This window comes from Gigantopelta aegis, chromosome 12 (assembly GCF_016097555.1).
Source record: "Gigantopelta aegis isolate Gae_Host chromosome 12, Gae_host_genome, whole genome shotgun sequence".
NCBI lineage: Eukaryota > Metazoa > Mollusca > Gastropoda > Neomphalida > Peltospiridae > Gigantopelta > Gigantopelta aegis.
In genome coordinates, this window is record NC_054710.1 from 24988824 (window position 1) to 25011567 (window position 22744).

Below are 22744 nucleotides of genomic sequence, written 5' to 3' on the forward strand. Positions count from 1 at the left end.
TCCACGGTGTCCTTGATTGCTCTAATTGTTTTTACACTAATTGGTCTGATTGCTAGCCCCTAATTATCTAAATACTAAGTTATTACATAAATGGCAGGTGACAGAATAGCAAATAACTTAATACATTACTGATAAATAATTTATTCCATTACATGGTGAGTGGTAGACTGACACAACTCAAGTGAATGAAAGTATGTATATTTTAATGTTGGTGACTAACTTGGGCATATTAGATGTCGGGATCAAGTATTATTACTTTTAATAGTTTCACTTTACAAGATACAAGGACTTTAAATGGATATTCTGCATTATTTCCCTCCCTTCGAGCCGAGCTCTCTTTTTCGCGGGATGAGGTTGTCTGAACTGCAAGACCCTCCACCCCCCACCCCCCCCCCCCCCCCCCGGGCCAGAGAGCCGGGATTTTGTTGTTGTTGTTGTTGTATTTTTTTCTGAAAATTTAAATCAGACATAGCTTAAATTTTATTGTTTTAGAGTATCCATTGTCTGATGCATGTGTTCCTATTGCTAAAAACACACGTGGCCTTCAAAAAACAAAACACAAAAGGTTATGGATACGAACTCTTGTCTAGTTTTATACGCCCGTATATGATGGTATTATGGTATGGTGTTGTCCGTCCGTCCGTACGTCCATTATTTAACGTTTTCTTCTGTGGACCCTATCTTACATACAGATGCATACAGGATCATCAAAACTCACATGTAGGAACAGCATGGGATGACGGTGTGTCGCGTACTATTACTATGTCACTGTGACCTACGTTTTTCGGTCTACTGCACATAACAATAAATCGTTGTCCGGGCCATATCTTGCATACAGATGCATACAGAATCATCAAAACTCACATGTAGGAACAGCATGGGATGACGGTGTGTCGCGTACTATTACTATGTCACTATGACCTACGTTTTTCGGTCTACTGCACATAACAATAAATCGTTGTCCGGGCCATATCTTGCATACAGATGCATACAGAATCATCAAAACTCACATGTAGGAACAGCATGGGATGACGGTGTGTCGCGTACTATTACTATGTCACTATGACCTACGTTTTTCGGTCTACTGCACATAACAATAAATCGTTGTCCGGGCCATATCTTGCATACAGATGCATACAGGACCATCGAACCTCACATGTAGGAACAGCATGGGGTGGCGGTGTATTGCACACTATTACTATGTCACTGTGACGTACGTTTCACGGTCTACTGCAAATAACAGTAATAACAGTAAATCCTTGCCCGGACCATATCGTGCATACAAATGCATACAGGACCATCAAACCATACGTGTAGGAACGGCTAGGGGTGGTGGTGTGTCACATACAGACTCTAGGTCTCTGTGATACAAATAATCAAATAATTTGTCTATATTCTGAACATCATATGGTTTTCCATCAAACTTCTGACGGGCGTATCATGTACCTCACCGGTACTCTTGTTGTAATATAATATTTCCAGATTTGAACGTTATCCAAATGAGTTACAGGTGGTGTGTACATTACTCAAACTTAATATCCGTTTCAACTAGTAGAAACTAGGTCCTGCGACGTTAAAGGTGTGTGTGTGTGTGTGTGTGCGTGTGTGTGTGTGAGAGAGAGAGAGAGAGAGAGTGAGTGTGTGTTTATGTGTGTGTGTGTGTGTGTCTGTCTGTGTGTGTGTGTGTGTGTGTGTGTGTGTGTGTGTGTGTGTGTGTGTGTGTGTGTGTGTGTGTGTGTTTGTGAGTGTGTGTTTGCGGGGAATAAGTGTGTTTCAGTAACAATACATTATTATAAAAAACAGACATTTCAAAATGACAGCTAACAAAACGTGTTGAATGTAAAGTAACGAAGAGAAAGTTAAAGTTTGTTTTGTGTAACGACACCACTAGAGCACATTGTTGTCTTAATCATCGGTTACTGGATGTCAAACATTTGGTAATGTTTCACATATAGTCTTAGAGAAGAAACCCGCTAAGTGTTTCCATTAGTAGCAAGGTTTTGTTTTATATATGCACCATCGAACAGATACGATAGCACATGCCACGGCCGTTGGTGTACCAGTATTGGTGCACTGGCGTAAGCAAGTTGATTTGGAGGCAAGACAATATTGTATTCAATAGAAGTTTGTTTGTGTTTTACTGAACATTTCTTGATGATAGCTACAGTATTACTTTCATTTGTTCGTCCTGTCTTAGGAAACCAGGTATCCCTTTAGTGTATTTTCCTTTTCTTGTTTTTATTTGGTTTGGCTTGCATCATCATCATCATCATCATCATCATCATCATCATCATTATTATTATTATTATTATTATTATTATTATTATTATTATTGATTATTATTGTCTTTCTCAGCTCATAATCAAAATATATATTGATTTATACAGTGTCACTTTAACAATATTAGCACAATGTCCATTTTCCTAAATTCATTGTAGCAATTTGTATTGTGTCCTGAAGCTTCTTTAAGGAATAATAAAACAAATAATAATAATGACAGTACATGTTGTTTTAACTTTTTTTGAGATTACTCAATTTTAAACACGCATTGCATATGAACTTTGAAGGCGATTTGAAATGTGATATTTTAATATTTACAACGCAAAAACACGCTATATCACGTTTTTATCAGTCAATATTATGCATTCAACGGGAGGAGAAGTTAAACGGTTGCTTTGTTTAACGACACCACCAGAGCACGTTGATTGATTAATCATCGGCTATTGGAAGTAAGTAAATATTTTATTTAACGACGCACTCAACACATTTTATTTACGGTTATATGGCGTCGGACATATGGTTAAGAGCCACAGATATTGAGAGGAAACTCGCTGTCGCAACTTCATGAGCTACTTTTGACGATTAACAGCAAGGGATATTTTATATGCATCATCTCACAGACAGGATAGCGCATGCCACGGCTTTTGGTATACCAGTTGTGGTACACTGGTTGGAACGAGAAATAGCCCACCGTGGTTAGGCCATCGGACCACAGGCTGGTAGGTACTGGGTTCGGATCCCAGTAGATCCCAGAGTAGCCCATGTCATGGCGACAGCGGGTTTCCTCTCAAAATCTGTGTGGTCCTTAACCATATGTCTGACGCCATATAACCGTAAATTATATGTGTTGAGTGCGTCGTTAAATAAAAATTTTTCTTTCTTTCTTTCAAAACAAAGTGTAAAAGCAGTCATACACTGGAGGTACAAATTACAGAATTCTAGGATAATATCTATTTCAGCAGTACATTACAAGAAGAAAGCCGATAGAACTCCCTTTCAACAATGTTCCGGTTAAATTCGTGGGTGCTGACGTGTATTATCAGCGAACACACACACACACACACAGTCACACACACACACAGACACACACACACACACACACGCACACGCGCACGCACACACGCAGACAGACGGACAGACACACACACACATACAGACACACACACACACGCACACGCACGCACACAGACACATACACACAGAGACACACACACATACACACACACACACACACACACACATAAACACACATACACACACACAGACACGCACACACACAGACACACACACACGCACACATACACACACGCACACACATACACATACACAAACATACACGCACACGCACACACACACACACACACACAAACGCGTTTCAGCGTATCATTCACGAGGTTATTTCTCACTAATGCATAGCCCCAAACAACTGATAAAAAGTAAAAAGTAGGCCATACTCCGGTGGCGACAATTATAGCAGATAGTGTCATTCACAATCCATGGGCTGTAAACTTTCACAATGTGTCGACTAGTAAAGCGGGTTGATCGTTCAGCCGGCGAGTGTGTGTAGGGGCGTGGATGGGTAGGTGTGGGTTTTAGGTATGAAAGTCTTCGCTATTTTGTATGTTTGTTTGTGTGTGTGTGTCTCTCCCTATCTTCTCTCTCTCTATCTTACTTATGCAAATATTCACCTATAAATATTTCACTGAATGTACAGTATGTTAACATTTGTGTGTGTCTATGTGTGTGTGCGTGTGCGTGTGCATGTGCGTGTGTGTGTGTGTGTGTTTGTTTGTGTGTGTGTTTGTGTGTGCGTGTGTCCGTGTGTGGTGTGTGTGTGTGTGTCCGTGTGTGGTGGTTTTGTTTGTGTGTGCGTGGTGTTTGTGTGTGTGTGTGTTTGCATGTGTGTGTGTGTGTGTGTGTGTCCGTGTGTGGTGGTTTGTGTGTGTGTGGTGTTTGTGTGTGTGTGTTTGTGTGTGTGTTTGTCCGTGTGTGGTTGTGTTTTTGTGTGTGTGGTGTCTGTGTGTGTGTGTGTGTTTGTGTGTGTATGTGTGTGTTTGTGTGTGTGTATGTGTGTGTGTGTGTTTGCGTGTGTGTGTGTGTGTGTGTGTGTGGTGTGGTGTTTTGTTTTTTGTTTTTTGTTTTTTATGGTTTCTTTTAATTGTTATTATTTATTTTTTTGCCATTAAACTGATTCCTTTCTGTGTCAATTTATTTTCATGTTCACATCTAGAAATGGGTGTTTTGAGGGTTTGTTTTAAAGATTGTGTTGAGTCGTGACGTAACATGTAAGATAACTCTGTGTTGAAGGAAATGTTTTATTTAACGACACATTCAACACATTTCATTTACAATTATGTGGCGTCGGACATATGGTTAAGGATCACACATATATTGAGGGAGAAACCCACTGTCGCCACTTCATGGGCTACTCTTTTTATCAGCAGCAAGGGATATTTTATATGCAACATCCCATAGACAGGATAGCACATACCACGGTTTTTGATATATCAGCCGTGGTGCACTGGCTGGACCGAGAAATACCCTGTGTTGAAAGTCTCAGAGTCGATACTTGGCACTTAATGACAGAACAAAACGTTCTACCGTGTGACATTTGGGACCACTTCACCGGCATCTATTTAGTACATCTCTCTTTTCTATTTATTTGCAATACAGTTCAAGTTCTTTATGTATCATCATAATACATGATACGGGAAACGTACATGACTATGGTGTAGAGTGATATAGTATACAATAAATAACCACACACACACAGACACACGCACGCACGCACGCACGCACGCACACACACACGCACACACACATATATATATATATATATATATATCTAGATATATATATATATATATGTGTGTGTGTGTGTGTGTGTGTGTGTGTGTGTGTGTGTGTGTGTGGTTTTTAATTAGTACACAGCTGTAATGCATTATAAAAGTTAAAACCTGTACAGTTTACCAGTAACACAATTTAATGGAACTGCGATTCAAGGAAAATGAGTGCCCTGTAGTTGCTGTCATTGTAACATGTGTACGACAGTCGGGCCATTCTGATAACTAAAACTACATATTAAAGATATACTATTGTTTAGAATATCAGAATCTGTATAAACAAGGTGTTTATTATGGTCGTCCTAATGTTTGCAGCAGGTCAAACCAGATTTTCCCTTCCAATAATTTCTTACGTACAAAACAAAATATAACGAAGCAAAATGAAAAAGCACTGCTACAAACATTAGCCCACGGTCGGACACGCATTGCATACACAGACACTGGTATTGAAAACAAGAAAATGTATATGATGTTTAATATTAGTCGCCTAAAAGAAATATCATCTTACAATGATAGCAAATCATTTAATTAAGCAGTCATTAAATATCTTACATATCACATGACCCCCACCAATCCACCACCCCCACCCCCACCCTTATTATCGCACAGGTAGGTTAAATGTGATTTGCCTCCCTTTTTATTTGTGTACTCTCTGGGTGTGTCGATGTGCTGCTCATATCAGGTTTATTAAACAATGTCAACATCATCGGCGATAGAAAGTGTGTTTTGTTTAACGACACCACTGGAGCACATTGATTAATTAATAATCGTCTACTGGAAGTCAAACATTTAGTAATTCTGACGCGTAGTCATCAGAGGAAACCCGCTACATGTTTTATAATGCAGCAGTGGATCTTTTGTATGTACTTTCCCACAGACAGGAAAGCACATATCACAACCTTTGTCCAGGCATAGTGCACTGGTTAGAACGAGAAAAAACACCTGGATGGATGCACCGAGGTGGTTTCATCCTGGGAAGGATGCACATCAAGCGAACGCTCAACCGACTGAGCTAAATCCCTCCCCCTGCGATAGAAATTTATTAACATGATTTTATTTATTTAAAGGGACATACCCTACTTTTTAAACACTAAGACATTTTTTCCCCTATTAGAGCGTTTTTTTCATAACCAAAATCATACTTTATTTAAATGTTATTTTTAGATTATCGATTTCCGTACATTCAAAGTATGTTTGGTCATCCTGATGTTTTTAATATCACAAAATGCATTTCTTATATTTTTAAAACGCACGTGCGTCTGAGAAGTAACAGCTATGGTGTCGAGTTTTAGTCTATTTTTAGAGGGTATTTCACCATTTCAAAGTCATGTTTCACTGAACTGTACCTTTATCCAAATGTGTTACGGATTTGTAGATTAACTAAACTTAGTGTGCATTTTCATGGAGTGAAACTAGGGTATGTCCCTTTAACTCTAAGGCAAATAAGTCCAAATAACTATTAGCGAAGGTATGTGTCTCCCCCGACTTTTACACCACACAGTTGATTAAAAGCAGATCATATTGTAAGACCTAATTTCTTTCGCAGCGTAAACAGAATGCACACACAGTGAGCTGGTTTTCGTGGAAACGTCAACACGATACCAGAAAGTAATAAGAGTCCAGGCAGACATTTTGAAGGCGAGTCACTCAATAGTAAGTTCAGATTTTAAAACTTTAACCGATAAAATACACTATATGATCGGGTATGTATGTATGTGTGTATGTATGTGTGTATGTGTGTATGTATGTATGTATGTATGTATGTATGTATGCATGTTATTTCGAGTACTCTGCCGTTGGAGAGCTAGACGAACAACTGGACGGTTATGATCGATCAAATGACCGTATAGCTCTTGAACGGCAGAGTACTCGGGCTAGTATGTATGCATGTATATGCGTACAAACATACTGTGTATATTATAATGTACACGACATTGTATATATGTATTTGTGTATATGTGTATGTGTGCATTGATGCGTGTGTGTAGACAGTGGCGTAGTGACAAAGGTGTGTATGAGGGGGTGGGGAGGACACGGGGGACATGCCCCCAATCAGACATTGTTTATTTTGTTTAATATATTAAATTTTATAAAATAATTCATACATACATAGTGTGGTTTATCCCCCACCCAAAATAGTGAGTTGCCACCTCACCCACACCTAATTTAAAACCCTGGCTACGTCAGTGTGTGTATACGTGCATATGTGTTTTTCTGTGTATGTATGATTCGCGTGCGCGTGCGTGTGTGTGCGTGCGTGCGTATGTGTGTGTGTGTGTGCGTGCGTGCGTATGTGTGTGTCTGTTTTTTTTTAATGTAAGGGGAATCTCAAGATGTCTGGGGAGGGAGTTTCTTGAGCGACAGACGTATCGCTGTTTGTTCAAATTAAATTATTTCAAAATGTCTAGTATTGGTCATAATATGATTGGCGAGGTGGTGTTGACTTCGAACCGAATGGCATACTTATGTGACAAGGTGCTCTCATTCGCCGTTGATGTTTGAGGTATTCCCTACGTATTTCTGATTAAGTTGAGGGTAACTTAATACGTGCACCATGTTTGTAACCACAGTTTAAATTAATAAACACACACATATACAGGTAACCACAGTTTAAATCAATATATATACAGGTGACTTAATAAATGCACCATGTTTTGTAACAGTAGTTTAAATTAAATCAACATATAAATATCGGCCTTGGTGGTGTAGAGGTTATATGCATTACTGTCATAAGACTTAGAAATTTGTTGACTTGGATTTTGAGATTGCTCATACCATTATTTTCACATATTCTAAATTGATTAAATATGGTAAAGTATCATGCAGCCAATGCTTTGCTTATTTTAAAGAAGAAGATATATGTCATTTATTAGTGTATTGTAATGAACTTTATGATTTAATTTATATTTTTTCATGAACTATGTATTTATATGTTTAAGGATACTGGTTACTCGTTAGAATTGCTAAACAATTGTTGCTTTTCGGGTGTCATTTCAAAATACAAAATTGTTCAAATGAATTATGCTTTACTCTCGATATATAGAACATCAGATTTCAAGAACCGTTTAATAGCGGAATCAAGAGGTGTAAATATTGACATTGTTAATATGTTTAAGCATGCTATGCGTCAGTGTTTCTGAATAATTTTAAAACAATATGGCTTTCAAAATAGATTTTCTGCATTTACTAATAAATATATTTGTAAACCAAATTATTGATCTAAACAATGAAGAATATCATTTTAAAATATCCACTTGAAAACTGATATTTTGTATTTAGTATTTCTTTACAAACTTTCACATTATCTTATAAGATCGATATCTCTCAAGTTTCTTCTAATGTTCGCGTGTGTCTGTGTGAATGTGTGTGTCATTTTGTTATTTTTAGGTATACATTTTATGTATGTCTCCAATATTGGTTTTGACGAATATTTTTTTTTTTTTTTTAAATCTCATCGTACTTGAGGCTGGTAGGTGCTGGGTTCGCATCCCACCTGAGGCAATGGGGGATTTTCCAAGCCAGTACCGGCTCCAACCCAGACTGAGTGCACCGCTAGGGTCAATGGGTAGGCGTAAGGCCACATACACTGAGCTCCACTCACTTCACGAGTGCGATTATGGGTGTGGCTCCTGAGTGTTTGACCCCACATGGGGTATGATTACCCAGCATGCACTGTAGGTTTCGTGTATCCCGGGCTCGGATGATACCGAGATAGCTCAACTGACAGCAAGCGTGGAGCACGGCTCTGTCAAGTAGTCCAAACCATGTTTGTAATGTCCATACAAAAATAATAAAAGAAAGAAAGAAATGTTTTATTTAACGACGTACTCGACAGATTTTATTTACGGTTATATGGCGTCAGACATATGGTTAAGGACCACACAGATATTGAAAGAAAACCCGCTGTCGCCACTACGTGGGCTACTCTTTCCGATTAGCAGCAAGGGATCTTTTATTTGCGCTTCCCACAGGCAGGATAGCACAAACCATGGCCTTTGTTGAACCAGTTATGGATCACTGGTCGGTGCAAGTGGTTTACACCTACCCATTGAGCCTCGCGGAGCACTCACTCAGGGTTTGGAGTCGGTATCTGGATTAAAATTCCCATGCTTCGACTGGGATCTGAACCCAGTACCTACCAGCCTGGTTACCGAGGCCTAACCACGATGCCACCGAGGCCGGTCCACAAAAATAATAAATAAATAAATAAGAACAAATTAAAGGAAAGGTGGCATGATAAATGTATCACATTTTTTAACCAAAGTTTAAATCAAAATACGCCAGTGACATAATGAATGTACCGAAATACTGCGGCTTCATCATTCATCTCATCACCATTCATGTTTGTAATGTCCAAACAAAAACAAAAACATAATAAAAATAATAATAATAATAATAAAATAAAGATGACATAAGAATTGTACCACATTTCTAATCACAGTCTAAATCAAAATACACCTGTAACATTATATATATACCATGTTTTTAGCCACAATTTAAATAAAAAAATATGCAGGTGACATGAGAAATGTACCACGTTTTTAACCACAGTTTAAATCAAATTATACAGGTGACATGATAAATGTAGCACAGTTTTAATAACAGTTTAAACCAAAATATACAGGTGACGTAATAAATGTACCACGTTTTTAACCACATGTTAAACCAAACGTACACCACTCAATTGATTAAAACCAGGTCATGTTGTAAATACCTAATTTCGTTCACAGAGTAAACAGAAAGTACACACAGTGAGCTGGTTTTCCTGGAAACGCAAACACGATACCAGGAAATAGTTGAGAGTCCAGGCAGACATTTTGAAGGTGAATCACTCGAAAGTAAGTTCAAATTTTAATAATTTAACACATACAATACACTATTTGATCGGGTTTGTATGCATGTACACATGTATGTATGTATGTATGTATGTTATCCAGAGTACTCTACCGTTCGAGAGCTAGATGAACAATTGAACGGTTATGATCGATCAAATGTCCGTCTAGCTCTTGAATGGCATCCTGCATCCCGCGTCAGGCCACCGGTCTTACTGGAGGTCGGACTCGGAAAGGGCGTGTTGGAAACCCTAGTGGTATATGGGCACGTTAAACTAGTTATCTATCTATCTTGAATGGCATCCCCCATCCCGCGTCAGGCCACCGGTCTTACTGGAGGTCGGACTCGGAAAGGGCGTGTTGGAAACCCTAGTGGTATATGGGCACGTTAAACTAGTTATCTATCTATCTTGAACGGCATCCCCCATCCCGCGTCAGGCCACCGGTCTTACTGGAGGTCGGACTCGGAAAGGGCGTGTTGGAAACCCTAGTGGTATATGGGCACGTTAAACTAGTTATCTATCTATCTTGAACGGCATCCCCCATCCCGCGTCAGGCCACCGGTCTTACTGGAGGTCGGACTCGGAAAGGGTGTGTTGGAAACCCTAGTGGTATATGGGCACGTTAAACTAGTTATCTATCTATCTTGAACGGCATCCCCCATCCCGCGTCAGGCCACCGGTCTTACTGGAGGTCGGACTCGGAAAGGGCGTGTTGGAAACCCTAGTGGTATATGGGCACGTTAAACTAGTTATCTATCTATCTTGAACGGCATCCCCCATCCCGAGTCAGGCCACCGGTCTTACTGGAGGTCGGACTCGGAAAGGGTGTGTTGGAAACCCTAGTGGTATATGGGCACGTTAAACTAGTTATCTATCTATCTTGAACGGCATCCCCCATCCCGCGTCAGGCCACCGGTCTTACTGGAGGTCGGACTCGGAAAGGGTGTGTTGGAAACCCTAGTGGTATATGGGCACGTTAAACTAGTTATCTATCTATCTTGAACGGCATCCCCCATCCCGAGTCAGGCCACCGGTCTTATTGGAGGTCGGACTCGGAAAGGGCGTGTTCGAAACCCTAGTGGTATATGGGCACGTTAAACTAGTTATCTATCTATCTTGAACGGCATCCCCCATCCCGAGTCAGGCCACCGGTCTTATTGGAGGTCGGACTCGGAAAGGGTGTGTTGGAAACCCTAGTGGTATATGGGCACGTTAAACTAGTTATCTATCTATCTTGAACGGCATCCCCCATCCCGAGTCAGGCCACCGGTCTTACTGGAGGTCGGACTCGGAAAGGGTGTGTTGGAAACCCTAGTGGTATATGGGCACGTTAAACTAGTTATCTATCTATCTTGAACGGCATCCCCCATCCCGCGTCAGGCCACCGGTCTTACTGGAGGTCGGACTCGGAAAGGGCGTGTTGGAAACCCTAGTGGTATATGGGCACGTTAAACTAGTTATCTATCTATCTTGAACGGCATCCCCCATCCCGCGTCAGGCCACCGGTCTTACTGGAGGTCGGACTCGGAAAGGGCGTGTTGGAAACCCTAGTGGTATATGGGCACGTTAAACTAGTTATCTATCTATCTTGAACGGCATCCCCCATCCCGCGTCAGGCCACCGGTCTTACTGGAGGTCGGACTCGGAAAGGGCGTGTTGGAAACCCTAGTGGTATATGGGCACGTTAAACTAGTTATCTATCTATCTTGAACGGCAGAGCACTCAGGCTAGTATGTATGTATATACGTAAAAAAGCATACTGTGTATATTATAATGTACATGAAATTGCATATATGTATTTGTGTATATATGGATGTGTATTGATGCACGTGTGTATACAGTGGCGTACCTAGAGAGGGGGCTGGGGCAGTCACGGGTATACAATAAGTTCACATTATATATTTACTAACTGCACCTTTCACTGGTATCTATCTATGTATGTATATATATATATATATATATATATATATAGTCAAACCTGTCCTAGCGGGCACCTGTATTCAACGGTCACCTGCCTTAAGCGGCCACGATTTATAATGTAAATGCACATGTAATAAGCAGTCAATAAAATGCAATGCAAGAGTACCGCTACAAACATTAGCACATGGTGGGAAACGCATTGCACATACAGAGGCTGATATTGAAAACAAGAAAATGTATATAACGTTTAATATTAGTCGGCTAAAAAGATATCATCTTACAATGATAGCAAACCATTTAATTAAACATTCTTTAAATGTCTTACATACCACATGCCCCGCCCTCCATCCCCCTCCCAACTCCTATTATCGTACAGGTAGGTTAAATATGAGGTGCCTCACTTTTTATTGGTGCACTGTCTGGGTGTGTTGTGCTGCTTTTATCAGCTTTATTAGAAACTGTTAACATTATCGGCGAAAGAAAGTTAAAGCTTGTTTTTTTAAGACACCACTGGAGCACATTGATTAATTAATCATTGGTTATTGGATGTGAAACATTCTGACACGTAGTCATCAGTAGAAACCCGCAATATGTTCCCTAATGCAGAAAGGGCTATTTTATATGAATTTCCCATAGACAGAAAAACACATACCACGACCTTTGTCCAGTCATGGTGCACTGATTGGAACGAGCAAAACAAACAAAAAACAATCAGCTGAATGGAGGTGGTTCGATCCTGTGACGCAAGCACCTCAAGCGAACACTCAGCCGACTGAGCTAAATACCGCAATCCCTCCCCCAGCGATAGAAATGTATTAACATAATTATATTTATTTAACTCTAAGGCAAATAAGTTCAAATACCTATCAGCGAACGTATGTGTCTTCCCCGACTTTTACACGGCAAGTCACATTGTAAAGACGTAATTTCGTTCACAGCCTAAACAGAAAGTTCACACAGTGACCTGGTTTTCCTGGAAACGGCAATACGATACCAGGAAGTAGTTCAGAGTTCAGGCAGATATTTTGAAGGTGAATCACTCGAAAGTACGTTCAGATTTTAATACTTTAACCTATAAAATACACTATATGATCGAGTGTGTATGTATGTATCTATGCATATATGCAGGTTATCTCGAGTACTCTGCCGTAGGAGAGCTAGATGAACAATTGGACGGTTATTATCGATCAAATGTCCGTCTAGCTCTTGAACGGCAGAGTACTCAGGCTAGTATGTATGTATATACGTAACCGCATACTGTGTATATTATAATGTACATGTATATAGGTGTTTGTGATATATGGATGTGTGCATTGATCCACGTGTGTATACAATGGCGTAGCGAGAGGGGGTGGGGCGGACACGGAAACCATGTGTTTAGCATCAACTCCAGTAACAGTGCCTATAGTCAGAAGCAGTACTCGTCAGTCAGTAGAACTGATCTCTCATTGTTTACTACTCCCATAGTAGAACTATTATTTGCCTTGAGAAACAGGGGATCATAACGTCTGGATTATCAAATGAATGTTACCCAGGGGATGAAGACACACATTCACATAATGGTATCTATCGTGTTTACGTTTACTATAAAACCACTTGAATGAATGCAGTGTTCTAACTAGCAATATATAAAAGGGCGCTGCAGCATGCCCCAGTTTTGTGTCCTAATTCATTGCCGTAATAAAATGAATAATATATATATATTTGTTTTTATAATAAAACACTTGCGTTCCTCTGAATGCATATACAACGTTATCACGGGTCTGAATTCAACTAAGAAACGCTTGAAAATATTTCGATTTGTCACAGGTATGAAAGTCCACCAATGGTACCGTGGCAAACTTTCTTTTCTTCTGTTAGTAGTTACGACTGCTGACGGGCAGCCAGCCATTCGTATCAAGCTTGATTCCATGGTCAGTCATCCTCACCCTGTCGCAGACACAACTACAAATAATGTAACTAATTAAGCAAACACCCAGTTGAAAGTAGTCTATCACGATAAACCTTGGTTTATTTTCCTTTATAATAGCTTAAAATATTAATACATCTGATAAAAATTCCCGAAAGCTGATTTTAATAGATGTTCTACGAAACGCGGCGCTTGTAATGATACCAAAATAAACACACCCAGACCAAGATACTTGTAATTTTCACCGATACAATTGGATACTTATAATATGGCACAAAGCAAGCATGACTGCACATCGATTCATTAATAATAGTCATTTTTAGAATGTCAACAATTAAATGCAATGAGCAACTTGTGCACATGTATATGCATGCAGATATAAATTTAATTATTTATTTACTTGTTTGTTCTTTTCTTTCGTTCTTTATTTCTTCATTTATAGATTTTTGAAATAATAATTTATTTTAATTTGTGGATGGTATTAAATGGTATACGTTCTAATAACAAGTAATAGTGATCAGACAGTTTGCAATTACTAATTATGGCTTATTTCAATAATATAACAAAATATACATGTTATGCATTGATACCATAATTATACCTATGGTTATGGGTTCCTTTTCGTCAATAATCCAAATTTAAGAATAATAAATCTGGTTTTGGAAACTGATTCCCTCCCTGCAGTATACATACGTTTATAAATGTTTGAAATAATAAAATAAATAATCCAAAATTATCCATTATGTCTTTTAATGAATGAAATCGGTATGGTTGTAAAATAAAGTGCATAACTTCATGGTGGTAACATAATTTCATTATTTGTGTAGATTTGTGGAAATGTAATCATGATTGCTAGACAATGTATTCGCAATCGTAATCAATTACTTTCAATTATCTTGTAATCGTAATCGTAATTGTGACATTCTAAAGTAATCGTAATCGTAATCGATTACTTTTGTCAAGTAATCGCCCCATCTCTGATGATATATATAGAAACACACACACACACTCACACACACACACACACACACACACACACACACACACACACTCATATATATATAGAAACACACATACATACACACACACGCACACACATGTATGTATATATGCTTTATATGGTTATATGCAAGTAGCTATTATAACACCAATCATTTCTTTGTTTTAACTGTTTAACATGTCAAAATTTATATTTGGTATTTTTAGACTTAGAGAGGTTATTATTTTTATAAGCAAATCGGTACCAACTTGAGTGAAGAAAGTAAATCAGCGACACATATCAATTGTCGTACCGTTAACTGCCAGTGCGTATCGGTGGGTAATCTCATTAATTTTGGCTACATTATGCGCTGGAAAAATAATTATATTAATTAGATATTCACATCAAACTTTTAAAGGCCCACTATTTGATTTTTGGATGTAAATTTCAAAATTGTCCCCTTAATTTTTGTTCTGCCCGGGACAAGCCCCTGGCTATCCAGAGACGGACATGCTCGAAACTCTAGTGGTATATGCTAATGTAAAGATTATTCGCACTCGCACTCGCTGGAAAAATGTTTTAAACCTGTTTTAACACTCCCACCACACCCTCCCCCGTCCCACCCCTACCCCACTCCTCTTTCGTTCTGAGCACAGTGTCTGGCCCTGGTCAGAAATCGTGGTGGCAACGAGTGTGCTATGAACATGAAATTGATATAAGCACATTACTTCCCGATATCTGACCTGGCAGTCATTTGTGACCATGCATGCATTGCAGTGAAACTTATCGCCATCGGTCCCTAGACGTCAGCTTGTCTACTATGACGCAGCTCCTGTCTACAGCTGGTCATTGAGTATTGTGTTACACGTTCAAGTTCTTTATTTGCTTTGAGTTTTACAAGTCATCAGCTTAATACATAGCATTAATAATACAACATAGTTATACAAAATACACGCGTGCAAAACAATGGTGGGTGTGGTTTATATATAATCATGGACAAATAAAGTGATATAAGTTACATTTATTACATTAATTATCATCCTCTACTTGTATTCGCTGGCACTAAATATTTGCCTAGGTTATTCAATTCCTTACTGTTACCGGTGGTTAATAACTGTATAAAACGAGAAACACTTGGCCGCTTATAATAATACATGTTTATATATTTACAACGCAAATCTTTATATTGTGAACATTCTATTAAAGTGATATTCATCTTCTATAACATTAGCATTACATATATTATATATTCGTTCTGATGGTTCGATATTTTGATACCTGCCAGATTCTACATTGAATTTATGAGCACATATTCTAATCATATATATTTATACAACGCGTTTCCATTGGCAATCTTAAATATGTTTGTAATCTAAATTCATTTAATAAGGAGCGGGACGTAGCACAATGGTACAACGCTCGCTCGATGCGCGGCCGGTGTGAGATCGATCCCCGTCGGTGGCCCCATTGCACTATTTCTCTTTCCAGCCAGTGCATCTTGACTGGTATATCAAAGTCCGTGGTATGTGCTATCCTGTCTGGGGGATGGTGCATATAACAAATCCCTTGCTGCTAATCGAAAAGAGTAGCGACGGCGGGTTTCCTCTCTGAATATCTGTATGGTCCTTAACCATATGTCTGACGCCATATAACCGTAAACAAGATGTGTTGAGTGCGGCGTTAAAAAGAACATTTCTTTCTTTTTTCATTTAATAAATGCTGATATAAAAGTCCTTTAGGCGTTGCCATTGTTTTGCTGTAACACAACTATGCATTCAACTGACCAACTATGAGGGAAATGACCGGATTAAAAAAAAACAATATTAAACAATATCAACAAACATGGCATCAAAACATTCATGCAATATTAGTTTAAAAGACCATCATATCGACATGCTTTGTTTTTCTTTAACTTATGAATAGCATTCAATATTTCACTATCGGTGATGTCACTATCTAATAAGCTACACATTGAATCATCAGTGTAAAGAGTATCGTAATTGGTTAAACAGTTATCTTCTTCACTGTTACTTGTTGATTCGTTTAAAGCCAGATTTAGACAATTTAACATTATTTTTACGTTTCTCGAACTGTTTGTAAAATGATTTTTTCCGCAAATAATTCAGCTTGTTACCTTGTTGAGACGTGTATTGTCGTTTTAGTCTGTGCTCTATATGTTTGTAAGCATTTTTCGAACTAACAAGTTCCATACGATTTTACAGAATCGGTCTTTGTTCCGTTGCTGAAAACAATTAGGCTGTGTTCTACGTAGGTTCATGCATTATCGATAATTATAAACTACCAAATTTGAAATTACATTTGCTTGGATCAAACGATCGTTCATATAAAATTAATTATTAAGCAAAGAGAAAACTTACAACCAACACAAAATAAAAATGAACTACTTTCTTACTTAATTTACTAGTATCCTAGCGCAAGTTCAACATTATCATTTTATATTGCAATTAGTTTCCGGCATACTTCGTAATTCACCCGAATCATTTCGTATACCCTCGGCATAATTCCGAAAGTGGTCAAATTCTTTTCAAATCACTGGCATGATTCTGCAAGTAAGGCTTTGATTGGTCGAATGAAATATCAACTGGACTGCTGTTAGATCCACAGGCATGTGACAAGCTGCTCTAATTCGCCGTTGCTGTTATACATATTTTTGTTTATATAAATTACAGGTGACTTAATACATTTTGCTCGTTTTTAGCCACAGTTTAAATCAAAATATAGAGGTGACTTAATAAGTGTACCACGTGTTTAACAAGAGTTTAAGACAAAATGTAGAGGTTACAATAATGTATCACGTTTTTAACCACATTTTATATAAAAATATACAGGCGACATAATATATGCACCACGTGTTTAACCACAGTCTAAATAAATATATACCCACGCAACAGTCGAACGTCCAATCTAAATAGTCCTGCAGCAGACACTGAAAAATAGCCTTAGTTTTTTTAGTAACCAGGGCTGGAACTATAAAATGTGTCACTACGGCAGAAATGTATCTTTGCGTTTTATAAAAATATAAGATGGCATTTTGTAAAGTTGGTGCGAACAAGATGGCGTCAGTTTTTCATAATGGCCGCAGATTCATCATCAAAACGGTGTCGGCCCGGGACGTAGAAAATCCTATTTTGTGTAGTACCGGTTTGCCGAATTATGAATGTCCCGGAAAGTAGAAGGGACGAATTGGTTTACATGTTCTGCATTGCAGTGTGAGCCGTGTTTTCTTTACCAACGAAATGAGAAGCGTTTATAGTCTAGCATTACTGTTCGGGGTAGCAATTGAGCAGGCGCTTGTGTGAGTGGGGTTTTTTTTCTCTTTTATTGTTATTTCTTCTTTTTCTCCTCAGTTTTGTTTTATTTTGCTCGTATTGGTCTCTACTGTTTTAAAGGATTACTGTCCTGGGTAGTATTTTAGGAAGTCCGGTCCAGCTACCTTGGGCTTGCCTGCCTGTTGAACCGCTAACTGGATTGGGCGCGAAGCCCCCCCCCCCCCCCCCCCCCCCTTGCGAACCCGTCTCCTCCAGGGATTTAAATGGTCATGATTAATTAATGTTATAAGTAAATATATTATTTAATATTAATTATTATGTTTAGACCAGCCCGACTGAAAATGGCACCAACTAATTTAAATTATAAATTCATATCCTGATTTTTTATTTTTTTTATGGTGCATTTTAAAGTGTTTATTATTTGTTTATCCCCCCCCCCCCATCAAAATTTCTAAATTGTCCCCCTCGTCTCAACTGCTCCCCACACCCACTCCCCCATTCTGCCCCGGAATTAGTCACTGGCGAAGTCAGAGGCTAAGTCTGGGGTGGATATGGGCACGTTAATAGAGTTCCCAGTTCCCAGTACCGGGACGTAGATAGATGCTAATTAGTACACATTAACAAGTCCCGCGACGTAGAATTCATTTTAGGACCATTTATACAAGTTTATCTACTTCCAGGGTCATAACCATCAAAACTGTATATATTCAGATCTATAGCACTTGGAGTGTACTTTTGGTGTCAAAACTGATGTTTATGGGCTAAACGACGAGTTCGTTAAAACTGTTTGTAATACTGTCAGATATTGGATTAACTAAATGCTGAATAAAAAGATGGTTATTTTGGAATGAAAATCTAAACATATTTGTAATATGACTTAGAAAAAACAAAGTTTATGTCAAATGTTACTTTTAGATTGTTGATAAGTTTAGTTCAAATGTTTTGAGCATTATTAAACTATAATATAATTGCAAATTGTAAATTCTTGTAAAAAAAAAAAAAAAATTAAGATACCGAAGTATCGTATTATTGGCCAAATGGTTCCCCAATAAAAAAACAAAAACAACACAACATTGTTGTCGTTATAAACTTATCAACATCATAAACTCCTAACCAATAACGCCTCAATAAATAAATAAACGAATGGATGGATTAGTGAGTGAATGAATGAATGGTTGTTTAGCAAAACGTCAGAGGGTGGTTCACAAAACGACCTCAATGTTTTGTACAAAATACAGAGTATATACTACTGTGGTCAGATTCACTCTCAACTAACGGGGCGGGACGTAGCCCAGTGCTAAAGCAATCGACTGATGCGCGGTTGGTTTGGGGTCGATCTTCGTCGGTGGACTAATTGGAATAGTTCTCGATTCAGCCTGTGCACCACAACTGGTATATTAAAGCCGTGATATGTGCTACCTTGTTTTGGGGATCGTGCATATAATACATCTCACGCTACTAATGCAAAAAATGTAGCGGGTTTCCTCTCTAAGACTATATATCAAACTTACGAAATGTTGGACATCAAATAGCAGATGATTTATACATATATATTAATGTGCTCCAGTGGTGTTGGTAAACAAAACAAACTTTTTAACTCAACTGACGTAGCTTGTGCTGGTGAATTTACACATACCACAAAATCATCGGGTATAACCCTTAGATGAATTTGCTTGCTGTTGTGCAAGATTTTCAAATGCCAAGACATGTGCACACCAGTATGTTCAGCAATTGTGGATCAGTTAATGCAAAACGTGTATGTTCCATCAGTTTTGGTAAACCTTACCCATCAAGTGTTTTCTTAAACTTGGTGGAATCCTCATTCATGGGCATGGTGTTTATCGCTAAGCCAACTGATATCAGTGGAGTCTGCGTGTGTATGTGTCTTCAGTTGGTGACCATTTTCTTGTAAAGACACTTTTCTAACTGACAATGTCATACTGGCGACTGCACAACCAGCGTTACCAAACAGGGCTCAACAATCTGGTGTCTTCCATTTTGATTCCTAAAACAATATCTCCTGTATTCCCTGGTTTAGAACAACTAAAACAATATCTCCTGTATTCCCTGGTTGAGAAAAACTAAAACAATATCGCCTGTATTCCCTGGTTGAGAACAACTAAAACTTTTCAACGTCCTTCATTAGTATGCAGTATACCTAGCGTTTCTCACGACCACAGAAAGAGCTCAACAGCGGTGTAGCCAGTTATATGCAGGATAGCGAACCATATCACCATGCTGCTTATGCTTTAGTTACTATACAGTTTTATCATCTTTAGAGAGATAAATATTTCTCCTTTAATATGTGATAGACCACACCATTATTGCTTTTCAACATTCCTCCTACAAGTTGGGAATTATTCAATAAGCCACGATGAAATTCACAAAATAAGCTACCCAACATGAACACAGCTTTAACCGCTACAGCAGTGATGACTCTACCAGCTGATGGTATCGCGAATCATCACCACACCCAACACGTGCGTTTGGAGATCCAGCCAAGTTTGGCTTTGAAACGCATACTGTCGTATGGGTACCCAAGCTGATGAACCCGGCCTGTTCTTATCCAGGATTGCTGAACAACCTGATTAGAAAGTGACGGCCCATTGCTTGTGCTTCAAAGTGATTATGCTTTGACAGTGGACAAAAATGCACAGCATCAGGCAAGAAATAAACCGGGTGATTATTAACACGTTGTGTGTGAAGATGATTTTGAGATGAAGTCGATAGTGTACATAATGATAACTAGTGTGTGGTTATGAGGACTGTATTATGCATAGCCCTGTGTCAGTTGCTTTCGTGCTATTGATTTGCTAACAATTCATTAACTAATTAACTATTGATTGAGTGATTGACTGATTGATTGATTTATTCATTCCTTATTAATTAATTCATGGTTTGGTATTGTTGCTGTGATGTTAGCTCTATAATGGCAACGATGCTTACTCAATGAGCAATCAATTGATTAATGGTATAGCATGTATACCTCATCTTGATTTACAGTTTCTTCTACAAGTCTTTCCAACACAAATTATTAGATTTTCCTGTCAAAAACAGCCATTTTTGTCAGCCATTTTAACCGTTTGACAAACAATTATCTGGCAGCCTAACAAACGGTTTTGATGAACATATTGACTCCATAAACACCAGTTTTAGCTACAAGATAACCTTTCTAAGTGTTGTAATGCTTATGATAAACACCTTTATTGATGGACTGACGGCCGCCATCTTGTTCTCACCAACTTTAGAAAATGTAATCTTTTACGTTCATGAACTCTGCATCCCGGAGAATAATGACCACCATGGTGACAACTGTTATACTTCCGGCACAGGTACACTTCACTTTTGAGGTCTCTGCTGCAGGACTAAAATCTTCTATCCCGAGGCCGAAGGACCATTTTACAATATCATGACTGTATGTTACAATGACTCACTATCATATATTTCATTAATAATTAATAGTGCCCGGGTGCGAGTGCAAGTGTGTGTGTGTGTGTGGGGGGGGGGGGGGTGTCTAGAGTGAGGCAAGCTACGTTCCATGAGTAGGACGGGGGTGTCAGGTCAATATTTCCCGAAAATTATATCTTAAAACGTTCTCTTGATACAGAGGGAGGGGTCGACCTACAACCTCATCGGTACACGTGCCTGTTGTGTGTGCACACGTGTGCCTGTGTGTCTGTGCGCACGCGCGCGTGTGTGTGTGTGTGTGTTTGCGTGTTTTCAGGCGCGTGTGCAGGAATTTGTGTAGATTGTGGCAAGTGACGAAAGTTCGTGTGCGTGGGGGAGGGGCGTACCAGTCAAACTCCCCCCGGAAAAAGTCCACTTGAAGAAGAATCAGGGGCGGGGATTCGGGTTGGGTTTTTTTTCGTGTTTATTTTTGTTGTTGTTGTTCATTCGGGCGTAAGCGAGGCTGCCCCCTATACAAATGGAACCCTGTACGCTTAGGAATATGAGTGTAACGACATTATACTGAAGATTTAAACGAAATTGAATCAATGTGCGTTTTGTTTTCTTTCTCAGTAAAAATGGCAACCAAAGAATCCGAATCTAAAGTCCAATCTGGATATGTTGACAACTGGCAGAAAGGAAAGTCAGTCATGGAGAGTCTCGGATATTCACTGGAGGAAAAGATCCTGTGTGACGTCACCTTCATAGTGGGAGAAAACCGGAAGCGGATACAGGCTCACAGGTTGATACTCAGTCTGCGTAGCTGTGTCTTCCTGGCGATGCTGACCGGACCTCTGGCGGAGCAGGATGACATTGAAATCCCGGATATCGATGCTGATGTTTTTGATCAGTTTTTAAAGTAAGAAAAACATCTTTATAACACATATACATATTTTAAATAATAATAATAATAATAATAAAAAAAATTGCACAGATGTGGTGCATCTTAAGTTCGCATCATTCGTTGCACCAATGCTTTACTAGTTCCAATCAGTGCTATTCTGCCGATATGTAGGCCACTACGATTTCCTGTGGAATCGTACGGTTTTATTAGGGTCATTACGGTTGTGTGATGAGTACCTATGACCGATGGCACGGGAAAATCACATCATATGCATATTGTCATATATTTTAGATATCTATGACAATCTTACACTAATTATTATTTTCACATGTGACACGGACATTTCATCTTAGGACGACAAAAACACGAAGGCCGCGTTATTGCATCATTTAGTCAAT

General features: G+C 38.9%; 1 long non-coding RNA gene across 1 annotated transcript; it reads left to right on the forward strand.

Moving 5' to 3' along the window:
* Nucleotides 1-6668: 6668 nt before the first annotated feature.
* LOC121386850 lies at nt 6669-22357 on the forward strand. The gene is made up of 3 exons (XR_005959718.1): nt 6669-6776; nt 9854-9961; nt 22076-22357. It is a non-coding gene; the product is annotated as an uncharacterized LOC121386850 (long non-coding RNA).
* The last annotated feature ends 387 nt before the right edge of the window (nt 22358-22744 follow it).